Source organism: Mobula hypostoma, chromosome 13, assembly GCF_963921235.1.
Source record: "Mobula hypostoma chromosome 13, sMobHyp1.1, whole genome shotgun sequence".
Lineage (NCBI taxonomy): Eukaryota > Metazoa > Chordata > Chondrichthyes > Myliobatiformes > Myliobatidae > Mobula > Mobula hypostoma.
In genome coordinates, this window is record NC_086109.1 from 31,221,457 (window position 1) to 31,242,096 (window position 20,640).

Below are 20,640 nucleotides of genomic sequence, written 5' to 3' on the forward strand. Positions count from 1 at the left end.
AGACTCTTTCGTGTCAAAGTGAAAACAGATCTCTACAATTAAAGCCTCAAGTTTGTGTGGATAGGTCTCTATCAGCTTTTCATATCTGGACACTGCAATTTATACCCATTCTTCTTTACAAAACTGCTCAAGCTCTGTCAGGTTGCATGGGGTTCATGAGTGAACAGCCCTTTTCAAGTCCAGCCACAAATTCTCAATTGGATTGAGGTCTGGACTCTGACTTGACCACTCCAGGACATTAACTTCATTGTTTTTAAGCCATTCCTGTGTAGCTTTGGCTTGATGCTTGTGGCATTTGTCTTGCTGGAAAACAAATCTTCTCACAAGTCGCAGTTCTCTTGCAGACTGTATTAGGTTTTCCTCCAGAATTTCACTGTAGTTTACTGCATTCATTTTACCATCTATCTTCCACAAGCTTTTCAAGGCCTGCTTCAGTGGAGCATCCCCACAGCATGATGTAGCCACCACTATGCTTCACGGTAGATATTTTAGATGATGTGCAGTGTTTGGCTTACGCCAAGCGTAGCATTTAGTCTGATAGCCAATAATCTCAATTTTTGTGTCATCAGACCTTAGAACATTCTTCCAGCTGACTTCAGAGTCTCCCACATGTAAACTCTAGCCAAGATTTCATGTCAGTTTTTTTCAACAGTAGCTTTCTCTTCATCACTCTCCCATCAAGCTGCGACTGGTGAAGCACCTGAACAACAGCTGTTGTATACACAGTCTCCGTTCTCAGCCACTGAAGCTTGTATCACCTCCAGAGTTGTCATAGGTCTCTTGGTGGCCTCCCTCACTAGTCTCCTTCTTGTATCGTCACTCAGTTTTTGAGAATGGCCTGCTCTAGGCAAATTTACAGGTACACCATATTCTTTCCATTTCTCAATGACTGAATTAACTGTACTCCAAGGGATATTCAGTGACTTGGAACCTTTCTTATGTTCATCTCCTGACCTGTGCTTTGCGCGGAGTTGCTTGGAGTGTTCTATTGTTTTCACGGTGTAGTTTTTGCCAGGATACTGACTCACCAGCAGTTGGACCTTCTAGATACAGATGTATTTTTATTACAATCAATTGAAGCATCTTGACTGCACACAGGTGATCTCCATTTAACTAATTATGTGATTCCTAAAACCAATTGGCTGCACCAGTGATGATTTGCTGTGCTATATTAAAGGGGGTGAATACTTATGCAATTAATTATTTTGTGTTTTATATTCGTAATTAATTTAGATCACTTTGTAGAGATCTGTTTTCACTTTGACACGAAAAAGCTTTTTTCCTCTTGATCAGTGTTAAAAAGCCAAATTTCATCCACTGTGATTTAATGCTGTAAAATAATAAAACATGAAAACTTCCAAGGGGAGTGAATACTTGTTGTAGGCGGTGCAAATATAGCACTTGATGCATTTTTATGGGGACAACATGCCGCACAGGCGGAGGGTCAATAAAGCCCTAAATTACCTCAGGAGCAGGTAGAATTCACATTTGTTAGGTACACATCCTGACAGTGGCGCATTGTGATCACTACAACCTCTTTGATTTGCATTAGACATCATCCCTGCCATCTGTGTTGTTACATCATCATTTGAGAGTTTTGTTCATTTCCTATAAGTGCACCCATCTTTTGTCTTGTATTTGTGGGGAGGTTAAAAAGGCCTCTTGCGTTGCCCTAGCCAGAAGAGGAATCGTCAGAGAAGAGAGCAAGGAGAGATGGAGGCGGGTGGAGATGACATGCCTCCTGATAGTCCACAAAGCTACCTCAGAGTCTGGCAAGATCAGAGTGAGACTCAGCTGACGAGCTGCAGTCTACCTTGGATCTGAGACAATCTAGTGCAAGGTGTTGCCAAAAATGGATTGCTGTCATCAGTAGCACCCAAATAATTTAGATGAGGAACATGATTAGGACTGGTTTGTAACAAAGTTGGCATGAGCATAACAGCTAGTGAGCTGTTGGATCTATTTCAGTAAAATCTAGGGGAAAATAGAGGGATCCATGTCCAAGCTTCAGTGGGAAGTTAGTAGACATGGTATACATGGAGAGGTAGTAAATTGGATTAGACATTGGCTCAATGGAAGAAGCCAAAGAGTGGTAGTAGAGAATTGCTTCTCCGAGTAGAGGCCTGTGACTAGTGGTGTGCCACAGGGATCAGTGCTGGGTCCATTGTTATTTGTCATCTATAACAATGATCTGAATGATAATGTGGTAAATTGGATCAGCAAATTTGCTGATGATACAAAGATTGGAGGTGTAGTAGACAGTGAGGAAGGTTTTCAGAGCCTGCAGAGGGACTTGGACCAGCTGGAAAAATGGGCTGAAAAATGGCAGATGGAGTTTAATACAGACAAGTGTGAGGTATTGCACGTTGGAAGGACAAACTAAGGTAGAACATACAGGGTTAATGGTAAGGCACTGAGGAGTGCAGTAGAACAGAGGGATCTGAGAATACAGATACAAAATTCCCTAAAAGTGGCGTCACAGGTAGATAGGGTCATAAAGAGAGCTTTTGGTACATAGGCCTTTATTAATCAAAGTATTGAGTATAAGAGCTGGAATGTTATGATGAGGTTGTATAAGGCATTGGTGAGGCCGAATCTGGAGTATTATGTTCAGTTTTGGTCACCAAATTACAGGAAGGATATAAATAAGGTTGAAAGAGTGCAGAGAAGGTTTACAAGGATGTTGCCAGGACTTGAGAAACTCAGTTACAGAGAAAGGTTGAATAGGTTAGGACTTTATTCCCTGGAGCGTAGAAGAAAGAGGGGAGATTTGATAGAGGTATATAAAATTATGATGGGTATAGATAGAGTGAATGCAAGCAGGCTTTTTCCACTGAGGCAAGGGGAGAAAAAAACCAGAGGACATGGGTTAAGGGTGAGGAGGGAAAAGTTTAAAGGGAACATTGGGGGGGGGGCTTCTTCACACAGAGAGTGGTGGGAGTATGGAATGAGCTGCCAGACAAGGTGGTAAATGCAGGTTCCTTTTTAACATTTAAGAATAAATTGGACAGATACATGGATATGGAGGGATATGGTCCGTGTGTAGATCAGTGGGACTAGGCAGGAAATGGTTCGGCACAGCCAAGAAGGGCCAAAAGGCCTGTTTCTGTGCTGTAGTTTTTCTATGGTTTTCTATGGTTTCTAGAACTAAGATACGATGATGTTAAATCTGCACATCATCCAGAATTTTTTTGGCGATGTTGGCCACAATCCCATAGCTTGTCCTGGTTCAGGTAACAGCTGCTGTGAATGCCAGGTAGACTCCACACAGTCCATCTAATTCTATGTAATCGCTGCATGCTACGGCTTAGGGTTTGGTTTCTGCCACAGAGGGGCAGCTTGAGGTCCTCAATGAATTATAAGATGCCATTTGTGAGCAGAAGCCAGCTGGTGGCATAGTGGCATTAGCGACGGACTTCGGAGCAAAGGCTCCTGAGCTTGAATCCAGCCGGCTCCCTTGCATGCTTTCCATCCATGCTGGGTTGAGCGTCGAGCTAGCAACTCGGCCTCATAAAACTAAGAAAGCTTGATTAAAAAAACACCATCATGACAGCGTCCCAATGACTCCACTCGGCGTTAAGGGCTTTCTTTTTCTTCTTCTATTTGTGAACAGAGAATGCTGCTCTTAAATATACAACATACAAACGTACAAACAGCTCCCCATTCTATAGAAACAATGAGATGCTTTTTGACTATGGATTTGATGCTGAATATATGCAGCTGACTACTCAGAAGCAGAGAGATGCTGCAAATCAACAGATCACTCTCCTGTAGGAACACAGGAAAAGAGTATGAGTATGCTTTCTGGGTCCTCAACTCTGCCCTGACTTCCAATATGATCACAGATGATTTGCCCTGCACTTCAACATCTTTTTCTCTAGTCTTCAAATCCTAGATCTTTCAAAAATGTAGCTACTTCCTCTTTCAATAACTGCTTAATCACATATATATATGTTAAAAAATTCCAAAGAGATGAAATCTCTACACAGCTCAATTCTAAAAGATTGGTCCATTATCTTGTTACAGTGTCTCCTTTTTGAGATTCTCCCACTGTGGAATTACCTCAATACACAACTTGTCATGCCCTTTTAGGACCTTATATATTTAAATTTTCTAAATGCCAAAGAGTGTAGAACTAATGTTTTTAGTTCTTCATGGCAGGATAACTTTATTGTCCCAGGAATTAGCCTAGTGAATTTCATCTCACTGCCTTCAATGCAACTACTCTGGAATCCGGTTAATTGTACCATCGGATTATCAGAGCAGCTGCTTAGTTGGAACAACTCTTAAAGAACAAAAAAAAAATCAAGAAAATAGCCGGGATTCCCTTTGTTTACTTGGGACATTATGCCGCTTAATTTGGACAGGAGACTGTTGCCAAACAGTTTCTAAATAGTGTCACTAGCGTGGACTTGTGTGGCCATTTGATATTACAACGTTCTTGGAGTGAATAGTTTTAAATAGCATTAATTGTGTGTGCTTGTTTTCGAAAAACAATGATCTTTGTCACAGATAGTTGGCAAGTTCAAAACTGTTTTTCTCACTGCTGTTTCAAAGATTCAGGCTTGGAGATACATACCAGAAATGGCCAGGAGTGAAAATGAAGCTATCTCACTACTTCAACAACTTAGGAACTATGAAGAATTTGAAGGTATTGACAAACACCTTGAATGTTAAATGAAAATGAAGATTTATAGGATGCAATTGTCAAAAGCATTGTATGAATTAGTTCAGTATCTGCATATGTTTGTGCTAATTCTGATCACTTACAGTGAATAAAAAGAACTCACAGCGTACACTGGATAAATTCCATCATTGATAACAATTAGGAACTAATACATATTTTATAGTACTGTAGTAATATTGGTATTGTTCCAAAATGTTTTATATTTCATTTACATACATATTTTCACTCAGTTAAATGGTAGTTTGCATTTTTTTATACCTTTTAAAACTATTTTCATGAAACCACAGCTAATTGGGGCAGGTGCTTACTCAGGCCAAAGTGTACTGGTTCCAATGTGTCCCACTTAACTGGAATCCACTGTATATCCTTTCTTAAAGGTCTACAGGGAACAATATTCCAAGTATGGTCTCTGCAATTGCAGCAACACTTCCCTATCTTTTAAAACTCTAAACCTCCCTCCAATAAAGACTATTTATCTTTTTAGTTACTTGTTGCATCTGCACACTAATATTCTGTGTAACATGCATGAGAGTATCTAGATCCCTTTGCACTTCCCTCATTCACAGCCTCACCTTCAGACATTCCCTCCACTCACTTACACTGTAGAAAAAACTGACCTGGCTCAGCTCTTGGTGTAGGGGTTGGAATAATGGCAAAATGACCTGGGTACCTTCAGATCATTGCGTCTAATCTCCCTGGTTGCCCGGGGGTGGGGCGGGGGGGGGGGTCATCTTGGTGTCTTAAGTTTGAGGACAGCATCATTTCCTGTCTGGGAGTAATATTATCGGAGTTCCAAGACTGCTCTGTCAATGGGCTGTGGGCAACAATCTGAAGGAGAACACTCCAGGGAAAGATCTTTCCAACGGTCATCTATAGTATCTATGCAATGAAAGAGAGGTATGTTCACAGAGACAGGCTGCTGTCATATTATGAAGTAATATTAGATTTGTCACCCACTTTCATGATAGTGGAATAAAAGGCAGAATGATTTGTTATGATATTTGCTGAATAAAATGTCATGATATGTAATTTTGGATTCTGTTTGTGCTAGAAGCGATTTTGAACTGATCAACAATGCTAAAAACATAATCAAGAGAAAATAATATAATTTATTATGCATAATAAAATGTACAGGTGGTGTGGTTGCTGGTTTTGCTGCAAATTTTCCCGGGTGTCAGCTAGAAAGGCTGGTAATGGACTACTACTGCGGCTATAACCACTGAAGAACTCATTGGACAATTATCTCAATAATTAACTAGTGAAAAATTGACCTTCCTATTAGCTTAAGTATGAATTTTCAAGAGAACTTCAACTGCCTGTGATGACTTCTGAAACTAAGATGCCAGGTTTCTCCGTATTGTCAGCATTCAACAAAGAACATTGGTTGCATTCAAAAGCTCTAGGTTATGTTATGACTGTAAGGAGGAAAAAATACATTGGCCTATTTGTGATAACTGCTACCGGTGCACCAAGAAAAATTCAAAGTTCAAAGTGAATTTACTATCAAGTTACACAAATGCCACCATATACTACCTTCATGTTCATTTTTGCAGGCATTCATAGAACAGAGAAACACAATAGAATCAATGAAAAACTACACACAAAGTCTGACAAACAACCAATATACAAAAGAAAGACAAACTCTGCAAAGTCAAAAAAAGTAAATAAATAATACTGAGAAACTGAGTTGTAGAGTACCTAGCTCATGGAATCAGTTCAGAATTGAGTTGTGAAGTCTTCCATGCTGGTTGAGGAGCCTGATGGTTGAAGAGTAATAATTGTTCCTAAACCTGGTGGTGTAGGACCCAAGGCTCCTGTACCTCTTTCTTGATGGCAGTGATGAGAAGAGAGCATGGCCTAATTGTGTATAAGGCCTAATTTTTAGAGCCTAATCCAATTTCCTGATGGATGAAATTTCACTCTGAATTAATCACTTCCATGAACTAACCCAGGCCATTTCAATTTTAAGTACAATTTGTGTATAGTGAAACAGTCTGTGATGAATCTGTGGTTGGGGTATATAATCAGCCCTATCAGAATGCAAGTATTGGAGTTCAGGTGCTAGGATTACAGCTTGGCTGAGTTAAAAACTCAGATACAAAGGCAAATAAGGTTTTAGCTTCAGGACCTCAGTTCCAGATTCAGGATTGGGCACTTGGTAAACCAGCACTCATGATCAGCTGACGTAAATAGCTGCTGTACATCATCTGATTTCCACCAGGCCAGAGAGAATCTGGGAACTATCAGGCAAAGCCCAAATCACCACAGTTTACCAACACTTGCACTAAAATGGATTTTGTTTTTTCCTTTGTTCTAATTATGCTTTTTCTTGTAAAAGTTATGTATAATTGTCTTTTTTTACGTGAATGTTACTTACGACTAATTGCCTGTGAAGCTATGGCAAGGAAGGTTTTCAGTGTACCTGCGTATATGAAAATAAACTTTGACTTTCAGTTCTGTGGACACAGGCTTAATCCACTAATGCTAAGTACTTATTTTATATGTTGAACATCTAATCCACTGGTCAAGGACATGTAGAGTATATCATGGTTGGTAAAAATTTGAACTCTTGCACCTAGTGAATGGGCGTTTTGATTCATTAATGGAGTTATATGTTTATTGGATCAATTCCAACTTTACCATGGGATATATAGCCAATAAAAAAGCGGCATCTGTTCTTCACTTTTCTTTAAAGGATTAAATTACTTATTTTATTCATTCTCATTTATGGGAATGAGAATTGTTAGCAAGGTCATTGTTTATTGGCCATTGTTAATTGTCCCTGAAAGGAATAATCGGAAAAGGTATTACTAGAATATAACATTAAAAATAAGACAAGATAACTTACTTAGGGAAATCTGAATGACCAGAAACATTAACACTGTTTCTCTCCCACAAATTCTAACTTGTTAACTGAACTGCTGAGATTTTTCAGCATTTTCTTTTTTTTTAAATTCAGATTCCTGGCACCAGCAGCATTTTGCTTTTGTGCTACTAACCAAGAGCATGATTGACTGAGAGAAGTAGTCCTGTATCTTTATTCCCTTTCTCCTCATTTCCAATAATTTTTGTTGTTTTCAACTGAGAATTTTTTTATTGATTCTGCAAAAAAACCCATGGTAGACTTACACCATTAGTATATTAGTGAATATACTAATAGGAAGTAAAACCTTACTATAGTTCTGTTCACATCAAGATGGAATAAATATCAAAGTTTAATTCCTTGCAGAATTTACATGCCACTTTTAAAAACCGAGCGGTGTCTGTCGGGACTTGTCCACAGAGCAGAGGTTCGACTGGGTTATTAGTACCTAAGCAAGGGACAACTAAAGAAGTTAGGTTTAAGTATATTGGCCATTGTGGGAGCGGCCATTGTTTGAACGGGCTAGTGTTAGAGTGATCAGGCTTTGGATCAACAGGCTTCAGGAGAACACATATGGCTAAGGATGCTCAGTCTTTTGGAATCATTCATCTAATTGTAGAACTTAAGCTTGAGAAGATAGAGACAAAGTTATACTTTTAGGTAGGAGGGTAGTTAATTAAGGCAGAGGATTACTTTTCCTGTAAGATGTGAGATTGCAGAGTACTTCACAGTCTCACTAATGACCACATCTGCAGGTTAAAGAATAGGAGCTGGAGATGAATCTACTCAGACCACCTGAGAAGCTGAAAACCTCAAAGATTAAACTTTTACCAGGACGGTCACACTCAGAGTGCGAACTTTTGATAGTAGATGGGTGACCATCAGGAGAAGTTATGGGAGAAAGCAGGGTTTGTGCAGGGTTCCCCTGTGGCCATTCCCAACAGCAACATGTATACCCCTTTGGATACTGCTGGAGGGATGACCTATCAGGTGCAGCCAGGACTGTGACACTGTGACCGGCCCTGAGATCCAGCAGGGAAGGGTAAAGCCAGGCATAGTGATAGAGATAGAAGACTCAATAAGTAGAGCAATAGACAGGAGATTCTGTGTGCCACAAAAGTGAAGCAAGGATGGTGTGTTGCCTCCCAGATGCTAGGATCCAGGATGTCTCAGAGTGCCTGTAGAATATCCTCTAGGTGGAGGGTGAGCAGCCAGAGGTCTACCAATGACATTGGTAGAAAGGAGGAGGAGGTCCTGTGCAGTGAGTTAGGAAAGAGGCTGAAGATCAGGACCTCCGAGGTAGTAATCTTTGAATTACTCCTAGTGGTACACGATAGTCTGGGCAAGAACAGGGTGTACGTACAGATTAATGAGTGGCTGAGAAACTGCTGAAGGGGGCAGGGTTGAATGTTCTTATATAATTGAAACATTTTCTGGGCCAGGAGTGGTCTGTTCAAGAGGGAGTATTGCAACCAAACTGGAGGGGAACCAATCTCCTGGCTAGTGCTACTAAGGAGGGTTTAAACTAGTTTGCTGGTAGCGGGGTGGGAACCAGAGCACCATGTCACAAAGTGGAGGGATGGAGAGAGAAGAAGCTGTCTGAGCCAGTAAAGGAAGTCGGGAGCAAAGTAATAGATACAATAGGATGGATAGTTTGAAGTGTGTGAATTTTAATGCTAGAAATATTATGGGGAAAAGTGATGAACTTAGAGCCCGGAACAATAATGTTGTAGCCATTTCATACATTAGGCTGAGAGAGACACAGGAATGGGTGCTTAATGTCCCAGGATTTCGATGTTTTAAAAAAAATACCGAGAGGAGGTAACAAAGGTGAAGGAGTTGCACTACTAATCAGGAATAATATCCCAGCTGCACTCAGACAGGATCTAATGGAGAGCTCGTCCAATGGATCTATATGGGTAGAACTCCAAAATAGGAATGAAGCAATCGCTCTGATGAGATTGTAATACAGACCCCACAATAACCACCAGGACATTGAGGAACAGATATCCAGGCAGATTAAGGAAAGGTGGGAAAACAATAGGATTGTCATGGGAGACTTCAGCTTCCCTAATAGAAGCTGGAAGCTTCTTAGTCTAAGAGGTTTTAGGTGCGGCAGAATTTGTTAGGTGTACCGAGGAGAGTTTCTTAATTCAATATGCAGATAGTTCAATAAAAGGAGGGACTGTACTCTATCTGGTACCGGGTAATGAGCCTGGTCAGATGACTGACCTTTCAGTGGATGGGCAGTTAGGCAATAGTGACCACACTCCTTCAGTATTAAGTTAGATATAGATAAGGATAAGTATAGACCTTGCAGGACTATTAAATTGGAGCAGGGCAAATTATGACAGCAGTAGGCAGAAATGAAGGAGAATTAATTGGGAACGGCTGTTTTTGGGCAAGTCCATGTCCAACATGTGGAGTTGTTTTAAAGACCAACTGCACAATGTACAGGACAGGTATGTTCCAGTCAGAAGGAAGGACAAGGATGGCAAGGTAAGAGAACCTCAGATGTCAAGAGAGGTGATGAATTTAGAAAAAGGAGAAGTATGTAAATCTTAAGAAGGTAGATTCAAAGAGAGTCCTTGAGGATTATAAAAAAGGGCCAGAGAAGAACTCAAGAAAGGAATTATGAAAGCCAGGAGGAGCCATGAAAAGTCCTCGGCAAGTTGGATTAAAGGGAATCCCAAGGCATTCTATGCATACATCAAGTGCAATAGGACAGTTGGAGAGAGGGTAGGACCACTCAAGGATGGAGGGGGGGAACATTTGTTAGGATGCAGAGGATGTGGGTGAGTTCCTTAATGAGTACTTTACATCAGTTTTTATGAAGCAGAAGGATGTGGAAGGCAGGCAGATCAGTGCCAAGCATATTGATATGCTAGGGCATTTTGAGATAAAGGAGGAGGTAGTGATAGGTCTCTTATAGAACATTCTTGTGGAGAGCTAGTGTTGGAGAGGGCTGGGAACTGGAGCCCCAGGTCACTAAGGGAAGGATCGGACCAGAAGGTAGACGTAAGTAAAGTATTGAAAGGCAAAATTGAAATAGCAGGTATGATGGGTCAGATAATATGAAGTGTGTATATTTTAATGCTGGGAGTATTATGGGTAAGGGAAATGAACTTAGAGTGTGGATCAGTACATGGAACTACAATGTTGTAGCCATCACTGAATCTTGGTTGAAAGAGGGGCAGGAATGGGAGATTAATGTACCAGATTTTCGAAGAAAAGATAGAGGAGGAGATAAAAGAGGCAGTGGGGTCACATCAGGGACAATATCACAGCTGCATTCAGGGCAGACATAATACAGAGGTCAGACACTGAGTACACCTGGGTGGAACTCAGGAATACGAAGGGTGCAATCACACTGACGGGATTGTACTATAGACCCCCCCAATATCCACTGAGACATTACCGAACAGACATATAATTAGATTAAGGAAATTTGTAAGGAAATGTGTAAAAATAATAGGGTTGTTGCCACGGGGGATTCCAACTTCCATAATATGAACTGGGACCTTCTTAGTGTAAGTGGTTTAGACGGAGCGGAATTTGTTAAGTGTGTTCAGGAAGGTTTCTTGAATCAATATGTGGATGGTCCACGAAAAGGAGGGGATGTACTGGACCTGGTGATGAGTAATTAACCTGGCTAGGTGACTGACCTTTCAGTGGGTGAACAGTGACCACAACTCGTTAAGTTTCAGGATAGTTATAGATAAAGTTAGGCATGGCCCTTGATGGAGACTTTTAGACTGGAGTAGGGCAAATTATGAGAGCATTGGGCAGGAACTAAGAAGCATTAATTAGGAACACCTTTACTCTGGCAACTCCACATCAAACATGTGGAGGGTGTTTAAAAATCCATTGAATGGAGTACAGGAGTGGTATATTCCTGTTAGAAAGAAGGATGGGGATGTAAAGATAAGAGAATCTTGGATGTCCAGAGAGGTGATGAATTTAGTCAAACAAAGGAAAAGTATGTAAAGCTTCAGAAGTTAGGATCCAACGAATCACCTGAGGAGTATAACAAAGCCAGAAAGAAATAAATAAGGGAATTGGGAAAGCCGGTAGGGGCCATGAAAAGTTCTTGGCAAGTAGGATTAAGGTGAATCCTAAGGCATTCTATTCATACATCAAGAGCGAGAGGATAACTAGGTAGAGGATAACTCAAAGATAAAGAGGGGAACATTCGCTTGGATGCAGAGTGTGTGAGTGAGGTACTTAATGAGTACTCTGCTTCAGAATTTACCAACAAAGAGGCTATGGAGGACTAGGAGATCAGTGAGGGTGTCTAGGAGGAGGAAGTATTGGGGCACCTAATGAGTATTAAGGTGAATAAGTTCCCAGGGCCTGATAGCATTTACCCCAAGTTATTGAATGAGGCAAGAGACAAGATTGATTGATTGCTGGGCCCTGACCAGTAATTTCGTGTCCTCTTTAGCCACAGGTGAGGTCCGGGAAGACTGGTTAATGTTGTACCTCTATTCTGAGCGCTATAGACCGGTGAGTCTCACATCAGTTGTTGGGAAATTGCTGGATAATATTCTTAGGGATAGGATATATGAGCATTTGGAAACCCATGGCCTAATTAGGGAGAGACAGTATGGCTTTGTGCATGGCAGCTGATGCCTTACCAACTTGATTGAGCTTCTTGACAATGAGATGGAAGAGATTGATGAGGGTATGGCAGTGGATGTTGTCTACCTGGATTTTAATAAGGTGTTTGACAAAGTCCCTCATGAGAGGCTAATCCAGAAGATTAAGATGCATGGAGTCCGTGGCAAATTGGCTGTTTGGATTCAGAACTGACTTTCACATAAAAGATGGAGCGTAGTGGTTAAAGGGACTTATTCAAGCTGGAGGTCTGTAATGAGTGGAGTTCCACAAGGATCTGTAGTGGGACCTCTGCTGTTTGTGATGTATATAAATAACTTGGATGAAAGTGCAGATGGGTGGGTTAGTAAATTTGCTGAGCAGAGAGATCTTGGGATCCAAGTCCATAGCTCCTTGAAAGTGGCTATACAAGTCAATAAGATGGTTAAGAAGGCTTATGGAATGCTTGTTTTTATTAGTTGAGGCATTGAGTTCAAGAGTCAGGAGATTATGTTACAACTTTATAAAATTCTAGTTAGGTCACATCTGGAGTATAGCACACAGTTCTGGCTGGCCCAATATAGGACAAATGTTGAGGCTTTGGAGAGAGTGCAGAAGAGGTTTAATAGGATGCTGCTTGGTTGATAGGGCACGTGCTATCACAAGAGACTGATAAACTTGAGTTGTTTTCTGTGGAGCACCAGAGGCTGGAGATAGATGTTTACAAGATTACGTGAGCTAAAGGTAGATTGGATAACGAGTATATGCTTTCCAGAGTTGAAATGCCAAAGGGCATGCATCAAAGGTGAGGGGAGAAGGTTGAAAGGGGATGTGAGGGTAATTTTCTTTACTCAGAGAGTTTTAGAAGCCTGGAATGTTCTGCCTACTATGGTAGTAAAGGCAAATACATTGGAGGATTTTAAGATGCGTTTGGATAGGCATATGGATGTGAGAAGGGTGCAGGGGTATGGACATCATGTAGGTAGGAGCAATTAGTGTTTGAGTGTTTTTGATTTGCTTTTTAGCTAATTTGCCACAACATTGTGGGCTGGATAGCCTGTTCCTGTGTGGTAGCTTTCTATATTCTATGTTCTATAAATATCCAGGGGCTGATAGGATATACTCCAGGTTATTGAAGGGGGCAAGAGAAGGGATTGCTGGGACCTTGACTAATGTCTTTGGGTCCTCTCTGGTATCCCAGAGGACTGGTGAACAAATAGTGTTATTCCACTGTTCAAGAAGAGAACTAGGGATAATCCTGGAATCTATGGACCAGTGAGTCTTACATTAGTGGTATGAAAGTTAATCAAGGGAATGCTTAGGGGGAGGATTTATGGGCATTTGGAAAAACATGGCCTAATTAAGGAGAACCAGCATGTCTTTGTGCAGGGCAAGTCATGTCTTACCAACTTGATTGAGTTTTTTGACAAGCTAACAAGGGTGATTAATGAAGGTAGAGCTGTGTATGTTGTCTACATTGATCTTAGTAAGGTGTTTGACAAGTTCCCTCAAGGGAGATTCCTCCAGAAGATTAAGATGCATGTGATCCATGATGAATTGGCCGTTTGGATTCAAAACTTGCTTGCCCATTGAAAACAGAGATTAACAGTCAAAGGGTCTTATTCTAGCTGGAAGTCTGCCATTAGTGGTGTTGTGCAGGGATCTTTTTTTTCTTTTTCAATATTGTTATTATTAATTTCTACATAGAAGAATACAGAGTACAAGAAGTATATATTATAAGTAAAAAAGATAAAATAATACCAATACATATTTGAATCACACTTGCAACCTCATTACTCTATATTCATGTAAATTAAATTAAATCATAATATTGAAATATGATAATTTTATTATTATACAAAAAAATCTAAACCCACTACCAAGATCGAAGCTGCTTGGTAAAGAAAAAAAGAAGGAAAAAAAATCCTTATCACATAGTGAAATATGTTATTAGCCAAAATCTGTAATTTAACAACAATCAAAGATTTTGAAATAGTTCAAAAATGGTGCCCACAATGTGTGAAAGTCTTGGCCAGATTCAGAAATTGAACAACGGATCTTTTCTAAATTTAAACATGACATAACATCATGTAACCATTGAACGTGAGTAGGTGGAACAACATCCTTCCATTTAAGCAAGAGTGTCCTCCTAGCTATAAGAGACATAAAAGCCAAGATGTGCAAATCAGATGTCTCCAGAATAATATCTTTTTCTCCAACAATACCGAATAAAGCGGTCAAAGGGTTGAGATTAAAATTTCCTTTGAATGGTACAGAGAAAGTTTGAAATACTTCCTTCCAGTATTTTCCAAGACTCGGACATGTCCAAAACATATCAATAAGTGAGGCTTCTCCATTATTACATCTATCACAAGAGGGAGATATATCCGAATAAAAACGAGATAGCTTATCCTTAGTCATGTGGGCCCCATGGACCACTTTAAATTGTAAGAGGGAGTGGCGGGCACATAACGATGAAGTGTTAACCAATTAAAACATTTTATTCCAGGTTTCCTCAGAAATTGAAGGCTGTAAATCTTGCTCCCAAAAATTTTTAATTTTGTCTAAAGGAGCATTTCTCATTCCCAGCAACATACTGTAAATATTAGATATTGAACCATTATGAAATGGTTTCAAATTAAAAAATACATCTAATAAGTTCTTATCAGGGCTTTTAGGAAATGTATATAATTGAAATCGCAGAAAGTCTGTAATTTGTAGATATCAAAAAAAGAGGGTTTTTGGTAAGCTATACTTAGCTGACAATTGCTCAAACGAAAAGAGACTTCCTCCAACAAACAAATCCTGGAAGTATTTAATACCCAATCTATCCCATTCTTTAAAATCTAGATCGGTCATAGAAGGTTTAAAAAATAATTAGAAAAAGTGGGACTAGAAAGAGAAAATCTCAATAAACCAAAATATTTTCTAAATTGTACCCAGATCCTCAAAGTATGTTTAACTATCAAATTGACAGTTAGTTTACTTAAAGATAAAGGAAGTGAGGATCCAAGATGAGAAATGATAGAAAATTTATTAACAGAATTAGCTTCTAAAGAGACCCATAATGGACAGTCCTCAGGAATCTTTACTTTAATTTTATTATGTTTCTTGGATTTTCTGAGTACGCCCGCAAAAAAAAATCTCAGGTTTATGCAGTATAGGTTCCAGCATGTATCTACTTTGACAATAAATTTACTTTGAACTTTTAAAACTCTAGTTAGGCCACATTTGGAGTATTGCGTGCAGTTCTGGTCACCCCATTATAGGAAGAATGTCGAGGCTTTGCAGAAGAGGTTTACCAGGATGTTGCCTGGATTGGAAGGCATGGGCTATAACGAGAGGTTAGACAAACTTGGGTTTGTTTTCTTTTGAGTGGCGGAGGCTGAGGGGAGATCTGATAGAGGTTTATAAGATTATGTGAGGCATGGATAGTGTAAGCCAACAGTATCTTTTTCCCAGAGTTGAAACGACTAATACCAGAGGTGAGAGGGATAATTGCAAAGATGTGAGAGGCAAGTTTTTTTTTCACAGAGAGAGGTCGGTGCCTGGAATACACTGCCTGGGGTGGTAGAGGCAGAAACATGAAGGACGTTTAGACAGGCATATGAATGAGGGAAAAGTGGAAGGATATGGACATTGTGTAGGCAGAAGAGATTAGTTTAGTTATCCATTTGAGTACTAATTTAATTGGTTCAGCACATCATTGTGGGCTGCATGTCCTGTTCCTGTTCTGTACTGCTCTATGTTTAATGTACATAAGATGATCACTAAGCATGAAGTAAAGAGTTAGAACAAAACAGATGACAAGAAGAACAAAGGTTTAGCTGTTGAATTTTAGTTCACTTGGTTTAATGGAATTAATCGATTCCAGGAGCGATATTAACTGACAAACTCAAAGAAGTATATACCTCTCTTTTCTACTCAGGCACAAATTTGCTTTACCTTAGGAAAAGTAATATTGTCTGAAATGATTCTCTTTGCAAGCATGATTATTAAAGAGCATTTTAACATTTTGAACAATCATTCTGAACTTCTTTCCTTGATTTACAATGAAAGAAGTCCCTCAGAGTGCAGCAGATAGACATATTGCTGGCATTGGCTAACAATGTGAAAACCAGTACAAATGATTGTGTTTTCATATTAGAAATAACAACAAGAAAATTTAATTTGCTTGAAATTAAAATTATTTTCCGTTCTGTTATTAATAGTTTTCCACTATATCATATTTCTATGTTTGCTGGTAATGTGCGCACACATGTAAAAATCCATTGCTACTTGAAGGCCTTTGAATCCAAGTCCCCAATAATCCCCAAATAACTTATATGAGCTGTTATCCACATTATAGATTCTAGTTAACAGATGTATAGACCATTAAATCATAAGGCATAGGAGCAGAATTAGGCCATTCTGTCATCAAATCTAATCCACCATTCCATCATGGCTGATTCCAGATCCCATTCATCCCATACCCCTACCTTCTTGCCATATCCTCTGATGCCCTGTCCAATCAGAAAATGATGAACTGCCACCTTAAATATACCACGGACTTGGCCTCCATGCCTCCACTGCAGTCTATGGCAGAGCATTCCACAGATTTACTACTCTCTAGATAAAAAAAACCTCCTTACCTCTGTTCTAAAAGGTTTATAGTTACTTAAGTTTCCCTTGAAATGATAAACCATGACCAATCACTAAGAAGTTCAGGGCATTGTTAAGTCTGCAGAGTTTAATCCTAAAGTTATCAATGTCACTTGTCTTTTCCTTTTCTACTTTAATATTTATGAACCAAATTATTTCAATATTGTCAAACTGCCAGGACAACTGCAAAACAATTTTGTTCCTACTTTCATCTTTTATAATTTAAAATGTAGGAACCTACTCCTGCAGGACTAGAGGATTAAACATCGCCATATCAGTTCAAAATACAGCTTAGAGATTCCGGCAGGACAAATTTTCCCAAAAGTGATATTGAAATGGAAGAAAAGATCTGGCTGATAAAACAATAAAAATTGTTCACAAATATATGAAACTAAGTACAGCTGCTATCACTAGATAAAGGAATATGGTAAGCAATACTTGGGGAAATTAAAGTTAAGAACATGAATCTGATCTTTCAGTTTCCAAAGTGCGAGTATATCACATATGAGATTAATTTTCTTGCAAGCATTTACAGTAGAGCAAATAACTACAAGAGGATCAATGGGAAAACTACACACAAACGAAGGCTGATAACCAGTGTGCAAAAGAAACCAAATTGTGCAAATACAAAAGAACACATAATATTAATCATAATAATGATAAAAATAAAACAAGTGTCAAACATCATTCACCAAAATCTTGCTTTAGAATAGAAACTCCTAAAAGAAATCATACTTCATTATGAATACAGGCCTGATCCAGTGTTAGAGTCAGAATACTGCAATTATATTACAACTAATCCATTATTACAGATAGAATAATCCATAATAACTGTCTGGATATAATAATACAGGATAAACAAACAAAAACTTAATAGATATAGTCATTCCAACCACACATAACTTATAGAAATCTGTAAGTGAAAAACACCAGAAATATGCTGAATTAAAAGGTGAAATTGAAAGACTTTGTAATATAAACAGAGTACTTATTGTCCCGATAATGAAACCTACAACTGGTACCATCCCAAAGGAGCTACATAATAGCATTAAGCAATTAGGGTTACACAGCAACATCTATGTGCACAAATCTTCATAAAGACACAATATTAAATGCAACCCTAATAGTCTGGAAGTTCCTAGCAATTGAGAAATGAGTGTGCTTGTCTATGCTCATACATTAGGTTCTTACCAGGTAAGAAAAAAGTTGGATGATAATAATAACAATAATAACCCAAAAAAGATACAGCAAGCATTCAAAGTAGCCCTCCAACATCACAAGCTGTGATTTCTGCAGGTATTTCTCAAGGGAACTGTCCACGTACAATTGAGACTACTCAAGCACTTAAGAGAAGAAAGGCACACATGAAATGGCCATGAGAAGTAAACACATTCATAATGCTTGTATATTATTGAGCAACGGAACTTCAGTCTGGTATGAGAGCATACAGGGATAAACTTCATCAACAATTTATAGCACAATATTACTTCATGCAAATTAATTGCCAAGAAATAGCAGAACCACGGAGAATGATAATAAAAAAATAGCTTAATCCCTATAGGCATGTTAAACCAAATAAAACATGAAGTTGCACAAGAGCTAGAAAGAAACCACATTAAAGACCACAACAATGTAATACAAGAAAATAATAAAGATGCCAACCACCACCCCTCCCCAAGCCACTGATGAAAATAGAATTACTTCAACAACTGCTCCACAACCTGACAGCAATAGCAACAGCACAAATGTAGAGGCTCCACAGAATGCTGCTGATAATGAAGTTATCCTAACATTTAACACCATGCTAACAGGATACATGAGGCACTGAGCCAACAAAAAGACCCTATATACCAAAATGAAACATGTCATCAAAATTTGCACAATTTGTTAATACTCTCAACAATATTTAGGAAAACTTGAAACATTAGAAGAACTACACATACAGCATAGCATTAAGAGCAGTGCAGTGGCTCCAAAATAGAAGCATTCATTAATAGAAACACAGAACTGTATAATGAAATGAGAATACTGAAATGGCAGAAGAGATTAAGAAACAAAATTGAAACCTTCAGAGCAGAAATACCTCACCTATGGAGTATAAATTGGATAACATGAGTAAGAAAATTAAGAAAAATTCTAAGGAAATACAATGTCCATACAAAATATGAACAACCTAAGAAAAGCATTGTAGAATTTATGGAGATATTAAAACAAAAGCTTGATGCGTACAAAGCCAGACTAAATAGATACATGAAATGAGCCAAACAAAGAAAACAGAATTATCAGTTCAATGAAAAGAATTTATACAGGACATTGAAACTAAATTCAATGCACCAAAATATCAGCAACCCTAGCACAGAATCACTAACAAGCACAGAAGTAGTGAACTTTTGGTCTAATATCTGGTTAAATAGGACATTGCACAATCAACAAGCAAGATGGATTAGTGAGGAAAAAGAATACACTCACACCCACCTGAAGTTACAATGGATACGCTAAAAGCTGTTGTACATTTAACCACAACTGAAAAAGTACCAGCAGTGATAATATTTACAGTATAAAAATTTGCATGCCTTCATCTGTACCTATCAATGCTTATCAACAATTTTCTTAAAAATCCTGAATTTTTGACAGAAGTTAAAACATATCTCTTATTTTAAGGAGAAATCACAAATGACTCATGAAAATACTGTCCTATTGCTTGTTTACAAGCAATATGTAAGATTGTAACATCATGCATCTCAAAACTAATCACAACTCGCTTAGATAACCACAACATACTCACAGACGAGCAGAAAGGATGTCATAAAGCTATGAAAGGATGTAAAGAACAACAGATAATAGATTCGCTAATTCTAAATCAGGCCCGGCGTAAAAGCAGAAATCTTTCATATTGTTATATTGACTACCAAAATGCATTTAATTCTGCCCCACTCTCATAATTAAGAGAAGCTCCTAATATATATAAACTACACCCAATACTTGTAAAATTCCTACAACATATGGTGAAGCATTGGTGTAATATAATCACCCTATCCATGAACAAACAAAAAACAAGAATCACTGTTATCAAAATAAAATGAGGCATTTTCCAGGATGACTAGTTAAGCCCATTATACTTCTGTCTAACTTTAAAACAACTCTCTGATTCACTGAATCTGACAAAAATAGGGTATCAAGGCAAAAACAACCACGCAAATTATACCTTGAAACACCTATACATGGATGATTTAAAATTATACTCTCCTGCATCAGTAAAGTAATTAATTCAATAGTACAACTATTTTCTGAAGATATAAACATGAAATTTGGACTAGAGAAGTCCAGGACATTAAACATGAAGAAAGAGAGCTGCAGGATGCAATACAAATCATGGATGATTATGAAACATATGGTTTATTGGGATATCAGTCAGCAAAGAAAGTAGATCATAGTGCAATAAAAGGAAATTTTTTGACAGAATCTACTTCAAGGCTTAAGGAGATCTTCCAAACAGAGCTCAATAGTGAAAATATAACAAAGGCAATAAACACATTTGTCATCTGCATATTGAAGTATTCTTTTGGCATAGTATCTTGGTCCGAAACCAATCTGGAAAATTTACAAAGAAAAACACAAATTGAAAGGACAAATTTTAGAAAACACTATGTACACTCGAATGCACTTAGATTAAACCTACCTAGGACAAAAAGAGAAAAATAGACAATAAAAATTTGCACAACAGTTGAGAATGAAAGTGAACATGAATGAAACTGCAACATCTAAAATGAAAATGAAATCAAATTGTGTTACCATTGTGACAGGGCTCACACACACTAGAGCAATGAAGATTTAAAGATAAAATTTGTATAAA